The following is a 10,109-nucleotide window of genomic DNA, read 5'->3' on the forward strand; positions in this document are numbered from 1 at the left end:
AAACGTAGATAAAATGCTATAGTAGTTCATTCAAAGGAAACACAATTTACTAGAATGTAACAAATCACAATTAAAATAGGCAGACAATCAATAAAAACAAACTAGTAAGCAGAAGCGTACAATAAGTCATATTTTTCACTTTCTCATTTACCATAAGTGCAAGAAGAATTTTCAACTATTCCAGGTCCTCTCACATATTGAAGCACGGCTCCTCTGAAATGTTGTCTAAGTAAGAAATTAAATAAGCTAAATAGAGGAAATTCAATTTCAAAGTAGAAAATCTTACATGTTGGAACAGTGATAGGATAGTGCCTCATATTTGGTTATCAATTATTCGAATAGTTTTCTTTTAGCAAATGATTTCTTTTTAAAACTCAATTATTAATTTCAGTCCATCTTAAATTTGGCATTACAAAGAATGCTGCAAAAGCGGTTATCTTGGTAATTTGTTAATATATATTGTAATATTTGTTAATAATAGAACGTGTAGATTGAGTACATGTCCAAGACCTCATGAGTAAACAAAAAAATCAAAACAAAAACAACAAGAACTTGAATCATCTTTCCAGAATAATAATACTAGATTTCCTGTCTGTCTGAAGGTTTGAATTTTTGGGAAAAGGTTCAGATTTACATCTCCTCAAAACACCATAAAACTTCCTTAAATGTTTTTGTTCATCCCCTGAAGCCTTGATGACAAGCTTATTGTAAAAAGGTTAACAATATCAGATCAGGGGAAATAAGCATAGTACGGTTGAGAAATACTATTTTCAGTATCACGAGAACAATATTTTGGGGAATCCCCGTTAAGTGGTAACCCCTGGAAATTGAAAATAAAAGACTCCCCTAAGTCTGGAAGTCTCTAGGCTTCTGCTCATCGTTTAAAGAAAAATTTCGATAGAGGCGCTATAGTCAGCAAATCCTTTCCCAAAATGTTGCATTCGCTGAATCCACGACATTGTGATTAAACATTTCAAACCAAGATGACGCCTTACGAGAGGAAGGATTTTTGTGTTTCTAAGCTTGCTTGGCTTTTGGGAGGATGATTTTAGTGTTTAGAGCTTTTTAAAACATAAATTTATGTTCTGTTGTATCTATGGTATGTATAAAGAAAAACTTGGGTCGCAGTTGTTTGAATTAACGATTCACACACACCTAAAATTCTTGAGGAGTGCGATCAAACACAGGCCATCAATTTGGATTTTACTACTAAAGTTATTCATAGCACTCCTCATCACATGCCTAAAGTACTTTTTAGGAGTGCAATTTTGGAATGATTCTGGAATTTTGAAATGACAAAGCCTGAGAAACTGTAAACCTACTGGTTAAAACAAAAAACTACCCCAGGTTTCACCCAAAAAAACCGAACATCTTTGAAGTTACAGACAGACAGACATGCAGATGAAGAGAAAAACAAAGACAAACATTCTCAAATTATTTCTCATCATAAGTTATTAACTTCATGTCTTTGGTATATAAATAAACTGTAGCTTGGTATTGATTTGGGTTACAAAGCTTTTTTGCTTATTTATGCCTTAGCATAAATCACCTCAAAGGGAAAGTATTGTAGTTCGCAAACGCCTTGGAAGAAGGAGCGCGTCGCTCCATGTCATCCCGAGAGACAATTTTGTTTTGAAAAAACTCACAGATACAGGCAAGTCGCAAACAACTCTGGAATCCCTAATTTCTAATAAAAAATGGAAAAAATATTCCTGACTAAATTTAAAAATATATTGTTAAGAAAATTGAAAAAATATAAGGAAAAAATAGCTAGTTCGAGGGGCGCGTCGTCACCCTGTATCTTGTCTCCAGCCCAAATTTTTTAGGATATGAAATTAGATTTTTTCAAATCACAAGTAAACCAAGACTGACTCCACTAAGCTGACCAGATCTAACAAAAATATTTTCATTAAACGCTGACTAACTGTATTGGTTATGAGCACACTGTGATGCTTTGTCATGGTTTTTCTTATGATCGTTTTGCTTATTAATGCCATTTAGCATGAATCATCTCAAAGGGAAAGTATTGTAGTTCGCAAACGCCTTGGAAGAAGGAGCGCGTCGCTCCATATCAATCCCGAGAGACAATTTTGTTTTTGAAAAACTCACAAGATACAGGCAAGTCGCAAACAACTCTGGAATCCCTAATTTCTAATAAAAATGGAAAAAATATTCCTGACTAAATTTAAAAATATATATATATTGTTAAGAAAATTTGAAAAAAATATAAGGAAAAACTAGCTAGTTCGAGGGGCGCATCGTCACCAGTATCTCGTCTCCCGCCCAATTTTTTAGGATATGAAATTAGATTTTTCAAATCACAAGTAAACCAAGACTGACTCCACTAAGCTGACCAGATCTAACAAAATAATATTTCATTAACGCTGACTAAACTGTATTGGTTATGAACTCACTGTGATGCTTTGTCGTGGTTTTTCTTATGATCGTTTTGCTTATTAATGCCATTTAGCACGAATCATCTCAAAGGGAAAGTATTGTAGTTCGCAAACGCCTTGGAAGAAGGAGCGCGTCGCTCCATATCAATCCCGAGAGACAATTTTGTTTTTGAAAAAATCACAAGATACAGGCAAGTCGCAAACAACTCTGGAATCTATGAAAATAGAAAAAATAAATAGAAAAAATAAGCTAGTTCGAGGGGCGCGTCGTCACCATGTATCTTGTCTCCCAACCCAAATTTTTTAGATATGAAATATATCGATCATTGAGTGTACAATAAACCAAGTCACAAACCACTATGCACTCATACTACAAAATATTAGTTTTTGTATCTCAATTTTCTTGACTTTGTCTGCCTGATCATAAAAATATCTGACAAATGAAAATATAAGTGGAAGTATAGGTATATGTCCATGAATTAAAGGCAAGTGTTGATAATAAATAGAAACAACAAATGAAGTCAAACATTTTCATAAACTTTAATCAATTTCTTATGTTATTTTCTTATTTCTTTGTGTATTACTTAAAGAGTTAAACCATTCAAATGAGACAGAAATCCAGACAGTAGGAAATATATAAACATAATCATCTTATGTTTAGCAAGAATATTCCTTTGGCTAGTAAAACTTTGACGCAAAGCCAAATTTTGAGGATGAATCTCTCCCTGTCACCTGTATGTAGGACACATGGCTGTTCATGTTTCAAAAGTATTTACCTATATGGCTATAAGCAAAAAGCTCGTACCCATGTCTTTTTTTAGCTATTAAAACATAATAATTTAAATAGGTTGTTTATAGGAGATCTCCTCCTCTACAAAATCTAGGGAGCCACATGCTATATCCATAACATGTGTATCAAATCAAATCAGAAAGGAAATCAATTTGCTAATTGAAAGATAACCATCTTATAATCATTGGCACACTTCAACCGAGTTAACCACATAATTTTGTCACATATCCAAACAAAGAAAGAAAAAAGTAAGGCCATTGTGTTGTTGCGTACAAAATTGTAAATTTTCAAAAACACCCCCAGATATTCACACAAGGAACAAGTGAGCAAAATTTAAGCCAAATCTGACCATTTTTGAAGTCTCCAGTCTGTCCAAATGTTTTATTGAGGTTACATACTGACTGACTAACATACATACATTCTCAGATTCTAGCTCAATTGAAGTTGAGAACCAGTGGAAAAACAGATTGGATATCATGATCAAGTAAAAAGTAAGCAAAACATACCCAATATATACAATTTGATCCGTATCAGATTCTTCTTCATCACTTGAACTTTCCGATTCTGTTTCAGTATCTGTGTATGTATCAATATCCTTGTCATATTCATTATCAGTCACTTATTTGTCCACCATCAAGGATGCTACATTTAGTGCAGATTTTTCTTCATCACTTGATTCTGATTCCCTCTATCTGTCTGAATAAATTTCCTTGACACGTTCATTGCCATTTCTGTAAAAACCCACTCATTTTTCCTTCATCATGTATTGACAAGTTTAATGCTGTCAATGTTCTTTCACTCTCAGTCAATGTTCTTTCACTATCAGCAGTTCTAAAAAATGTTTAAAAATGTCAGTCTTAAAATTAAGGCAATGATTGATTTTACTACTAGGAACATTTTAAATTTTGATTTCACAGCTTCAAAGATTTTCAAATTTAAAAAAAATTTGAATGTGAGAATACAAGCATAAACTCTTGCAATTTGTTAAGAATTCTTAATATAATAAAGAGGCATTCACCTTCACGAAAAAGCCTTTTAAAAGTATTTGGGCCAGAATTCATACTTTTCAATGAAAATAGCTAGAAAATTTTTTTAATTCATTTAGCTCTGAGAAGTGACGTTGTTTACAGCAGTTCCATTAAAATGTGTAGTAATAGAATTTCAGTTTAAAAAGGTTATACTCACAGATGACTGTGCTCAATGCTTTCCCCAATGTTGTAGAGTACATTTGATCATCAAACATTCCTATGAAAAATTAGTCATTCATTCTTTCATTTTATCCGCATTATATTTACATTGAGGGTTACATTGAGTGAAAGCAAAAATTTGAAATAGCTTTTAAAAAAGCTACTCTTGAACATAAGTTCCTTTCAAAAAGCCATCAAACATACAATCAGACAAAAATGTGAACTCAAGTTTTGTTTACATAAAAATGCACCAACAATGAGTTGTGATGATATATAAAAGCAGGACCTATAATTTGCTTCAATTTAAACAAGCAACATGCTGAATGGACCTACCTTGATCAATATCAGATAAAAGTAGGTATTCTACATATTTTACTATTGGTATTGAGCAAACACAATAAGTTTCAGAACAATGCAAAAACGTCTGATTTATTTTCTTTTATCATTGTGTAACTTGGTCGTCTTTTTTTGAAAATTTTATGACAAAAAAAATTTTCCTTAGAAAAATTACTTCAGCCACATTTTAAGGTACCTAGCACTCTATCTTTCTGACAAAAATCAGGAAAAACTAATGAAGCAATTTTGCACCAAGTCCAAAAAACCTTATTTTTAGGTAGTTTTTGGCCCAAATTTACCCCAAATTTTTTTTTCAAAATCGGGCTCCGTCACTTATAGGCATTGCTATTTTGTATCATTGTGCAAAAAATGAAAAAAAAATAAAATAAAAAGCCGATCCCGAGAAAAGCTGCTAACAGGAAAATGGTAAAACAGAATTTCCCCCCAAAAAGAAAATTCGTATTTGACGACGAAAAAAAATTTTCCGAAAAAAATTACTTCAGCCACATTTTAGGATGCCTTGCACTCTATCTTTCTGCCAAAAATCAGGAAAAACTAATGAAGCAATTTTGCACAAAGTCCAAAAAACCTTATTTTTAGGTAGTTTTTGGCCCAAATTTGCCCCCCAAAATTTTTTTTCAAAAATCGGGCTCCGTCACTTTTCAGGCCTTGCTATTTTGTATCATTGTGCAAAAAATAAAAAAAAACTAATGAGCCAATCCCGAGAAAAGCTGCTAACAGGAAAATGGTAAAAGGGAATTTCCCCAAAAAAGCGAAAATCCGTATTTGACGACGAAAAAAAATTTTCCGAGAAAAATTACTTCAGCCACATTTTAGGGTACCTTGCACTCTATCTTTCTGCCAAAAATCAGGATAAAATGATGAAGCAATTTTGAACAAAGTCCAAAAAACCTTATTTTTAGGTAGTTTTTGGCCCAAATTTGCCCCCCCAAATTTTTTTTCAAAAATCGGGCTCCGTCACTTTTCAGGCATTGCTATTTTGTATCATTGTGCAAAAAATTAAAAAAAACTAATGAGCCAATCCCGAAAAAAGCTGCTAACAGGAAAATGGTAAAAGGGAATTTCCCCAAAAAAGCGAAAATCCGTATTTGACGACGAAAAAAAAATTTTCCGAGAAAAATTACTTCAGCCACATTTTAGGGTACCTTGCACTCTATCTTTCTGCCAAAAATCAGGAAAAACTAATGAAGCAATTTTGCACCAAGTCCAAAAAACCTTATTTTTAGGTAGTTTTTTGGCCCAAATTTGCGAAAATCCGTATTTGACGACGAAAAAAAAATTTTCCGAGAAAAATTAACTTCAGCCACATTTTAGGGTACCTTGCACTCTATCTTTCTGCCAAAAATCAGGAAAAACTAATGAAGCAATTTGCACAAAGTCCAAAAAAACCTTATTTTTAGGTAGTTTTTGGCCCAAATTTGCCCCCCAAAATTTTTTTTCAAAAATCGGGCTCCGTCACTTTTCAGGCATTGCCATTTTGTACCATTGTGCAAAAAATTAAAAAAAACTAATGAGCCAATCCCGAGAAAAGCTTGTAACAGACGAACGGACAACGGTCAAATTAAAGGACCTCCCGGTAGGTCCAAAAAAGAATCGATATAGATCTAGCTGGGGCTGGGCTTAAATAATTGTTGGTTTGCCATCACCTGACCCTAGATTGTGGAGGTGGGTTGGTCGGTCAGAATTATTTTTTTATTTTGGCAATTTATGAAATTTTCGTCCATGGAAGGGTTATCAGTTTGTTTACATTTAGGTAATTTTGAATAAAAAACAGAAGTGCTAGCAGGGAATTTACGATTCTTATGCTTGAGACAAACAAGATACAAATTTTCTATTTTTTATTTTTTATATTTATTCAAAACAAACCTTCAATGAAATTCTTGGTATCATTCTTATCAAACAAGTTCATCCATCAAACTAGAAGTTCAGTAAACATTACAATCCTTTCAATCAAAAAAGAAGCCAAATTATATACAATTTTACACAACATACCGTGAAAAAGGGTAACTTGCATCAGTGGAGGCTAACATGCATAGCCCTCAAATGAATGACCTGGCTGGTCATTAAAATACACATACGCAGCTCCGCTCGCAGCTCTACTCTACCATTTTTGTTTCGATTTATTTTCGTATTTTAATGACCAGCCGGGCCTTTCATTTGAGGGCTATGCATGTTAGCCTCCACTGATGCAAGTTACCCTTTCTCACGGTATGAAGCGCATGCAAACTTTCTCTTCAATTTCTCATATCCATCATTAAAATTTTACAACATCCATCATTAAAATTTTACAACTTTATTACGCTTCAAGTCACGTGATAAAAATAATTTGCGCACTTAGTCTGGTTTCCCCTTCCTTATTTATCAAAAACACACGCTCTAGGCGCTAAGAGACTGCACGCCGTGATGGCCAGTATGGCGGTCACATTAGATTCAAAAGGAAACTGGGTTCTTTTTATTATTTTCAGTTCTCGGTAAAAAGGTCTACTAAAAAATTCTTTGCGTGTAAAATGTTGTTTTGATTTGGGTACCGTCGACTACTCTAACTTGGGACAATTGGTCGAAACATGGGACTGTTGCATATCTGGTCTGTATTTTCACTTACTGTAAAATTGAAAGTGAAATCATGTATTTTTAAATACGCCGTTCCTTAACTCAAATCAAATGACTTTGGAGGTTCGGTGAAATGGTGGCCGAATTGCCGTTTTAAATTTTTAGATTTCAAGAGAAGGAAATTTTTTATCTTTCTTCAACAAGATTACTTTAATATAATGCAAATTATGCATGTAAGTTTTATATTAATACTTCCTTTTTGCATATGTTTCGCATACTTTCTAAGGGAATTTCACCACGGCCAGACAATCTCAATCGAACGGAATCGACGATGGAACCAGTCGAACCAAATCGAGAACGCAATCGACCGATTGAAATTCGATTGTCGAACGTTAATCCAAACTCCCTAAAATCTAATAAATAATCGATCACGAATCGATAGTTGATCGATTAACTATTTGATTGTTGATTATTAATCAATTTTTGATCGATATGTACTGTAATCGATCAAAAGCTGTGAACGATAGCCAATCGATTTTTAATTGATACTTAATTTAATCGAAGTATAATCGATCTATAATCGATAAACAATCAATGACAAAATTGATCGATATATAATCGAGCTTTGATTCTATCGGTTAATCGATATCTAATCCATCAATTACTTATCCAGACGTTGTCAATCGAACGAATCGAACGCCGAATCAATTGAACGCAGTCGAACGCAATCGAATGATTGAAATTCGATTGCCGAACGCAATCGAATGCCAATCGAATATTACCGCGATTTTCTCGATTGATTCTATTGCGTTCGATTAGTGCCTGGATTCGATTGTGTTCGATTGATTCGATGATTCGACTACGTTCGGTTGGCTTATGCATTCGACTGGTTCGACTGATTGATTCTGTTGATTAACGTTGATTCTCGTTCAACATTTGAAGAGTTAAACGAGATGATATGAATCATTTTAGCCTGGATTCTAGAAAATGCAGATCATGCAGGCCCACTGCCCACATGTTTACTGCAGGTTGTGTGTCAAAGCCAGTTCGTTGCGTTGATTTATCTATCGTATCGATACTTAACCTCCCTAATAAGAGGCGCTCGAAATTGAAAGGAATTGAGGTAAATTGGAATCTAATTTAATCGACCACCCGTCGAACGCATTCGAACGTAATCGAATATCAATCGAACGTAATCGAATATCAATCGAACGTAATCGAATATCAATCGAACGTAATCGAATATCAATCGAATCAATCGAATTTTACCCAGAATTTTACGTTCGATTGATATTCGATTGCGTTCGGCAATCGAATCGCAATCATTCGATTGCATTCGATTGCGTTCGATTGATTCGATTGGAATTTTCGTTCGATTCCGTTCGATTGACATCGTCTGGACTTATCAATTATTTATCGATTACTCAAGATTATCGATTATATCGATTAACTACGCCTGGTTTTTATACCTTAATTGTAGTAAAAATTGCTACTGCAATTTAGGGATTTATAAGAATCACTCACTCTGTATCTTGCTGAAGAAGAGCATTGCCATCATCATGTATGTTCAGGTTCTAGACCTACAGTCTGTTGTTCGTCATCACTTTCAATAACATCAGCAACAATTATTTCTTCATCTGTTTCACTTTGTTGGCTGTTTGAGGAATCAGTTTCTGGTTCACTTTCACTCTCACCAGCAGTCAGATGTGTTACCAGAAAATGTGCAAATGCACTGTGTGTTTTCTGTGTATATCCAAGCTCTTTTTTCTTTTGCATCCAAATTGTAAAGGTAGTTTGATTGAGACTTATAACAGGCATGATTCTATACTTCTAGAATTTCAAAATACAGAGATGTTATTGCATTTTGTAATCCATATTGGCAGTTGGTAACCATTTGCTAGACACTTTAAATTTCACCCTTAAAAATTATATCTAACTGTATCTCCATCATCACTGAAAAATACACCTACAAACTTTATACACGTATAGTTGAATGATGTCAACAACTAATTCAGTTAATATTAACACTGCTAAAGGATAAATAGATCCCTTTACAATACGAGAATCTGTGAAAAATTTCAAACAACATTTCTGTTTCGCCATTACTCTCCAAGATCGAGTTTTGAGCAAGACTAGTAACCGATCTTTTTTTCTCGCCTTGTAAACGGTGAACTCGCGATTGAGTTTTTTAATAATAATAAATCTCTTTTGTCGGAAAAAAGTAAACGGGTATATTTTGCTAGAAAATTCAACTGCATCATAAATTAATCGTTCCTGGTCTGGAAAAGTACCCTACTGCAGTGGAACGGGTCAATTTTTAATAAATCAGCTGAATCAAAACATCAAAATGAGCCGTTCCCCTCCAGTAGGGTGCTTTTCCAGGAAACATCTTGATCCGAGCTGGTTTTAAAGCTCTGAAAAACCTACCGGAACGCCTCCAAATTTCCAGCTGGCTAACTCAAGGAACGGCTCAGAAAAAAAGAAAAATAAGCTAGAAATCGTCCCGGGAATGGCTCCAGATTTCCAGCTAGTTGGTTAAAGGAACAGCTTCAAAATTCTACCAGCTGTGAAAAAGTTCCGTAAAATCAGCCTGGAACACGTGTGAATTTCCAGCTGGAGAATTGTTAGAGAACTTTCAAAATTTTTCCAGGGAACGGCTATACATTTCCAGGAGCAAACTTTTTGAAATTTTCCCGGAACGCCTAGGCCATTTCCAGCTGAGGGGGGTCTCCGGAACGGCTTTTCCATCATTTGGCCTCGATGGCTGCTTTCGCTGTGTACTTCACTGTTAGGCCACATAGGCAACAAGGCAAACTTGGTTAAATTTAT

General features: G+C 34.5%; 1 long non-coding RNA gene across 1 annotated transcript; it reads right to left on the minus strand.

Annotated features, from left to right (window-relative positions):
• Positions 1 to 3,698: 3,698 nt before the first annotated feature.
• LOC136798964 (uncharacterized) lies at positions 3,699 to 8,843 on the minus strand. The gene is made up of 3 exons (XR_010845464.1): positions 8,805 to 8,843; positions 4,372 to 4,431; positions 3,699 to 4,017 (listed from the first exon to the last, which is right to left on the minus strand). It is a non-coding gene; the product is annotated as an uncharacterized lncRNA (long non-coding RNA).
• Between the last annotated feature and the right edge of the window lie 1,266 nt (positions 8,844 to 10,109).

Source organism: Clytia hemisphaerica, unplaced genomic scaffold (genome assembly GCF_902728285.1).
Source record: "Clytia hemisphaerica strain Z4C2 unplaced genomic scaffold, Clytia hemisphaerica genome assembly, whole genome shotgun sequence".
NCBI classification, from domain to species: Eukaryota; Metazoa; Cnidaria; class Hydrozoa; order Leptothecata; family Clytiidae; genus Clytia; species Clytia hemisphaerica.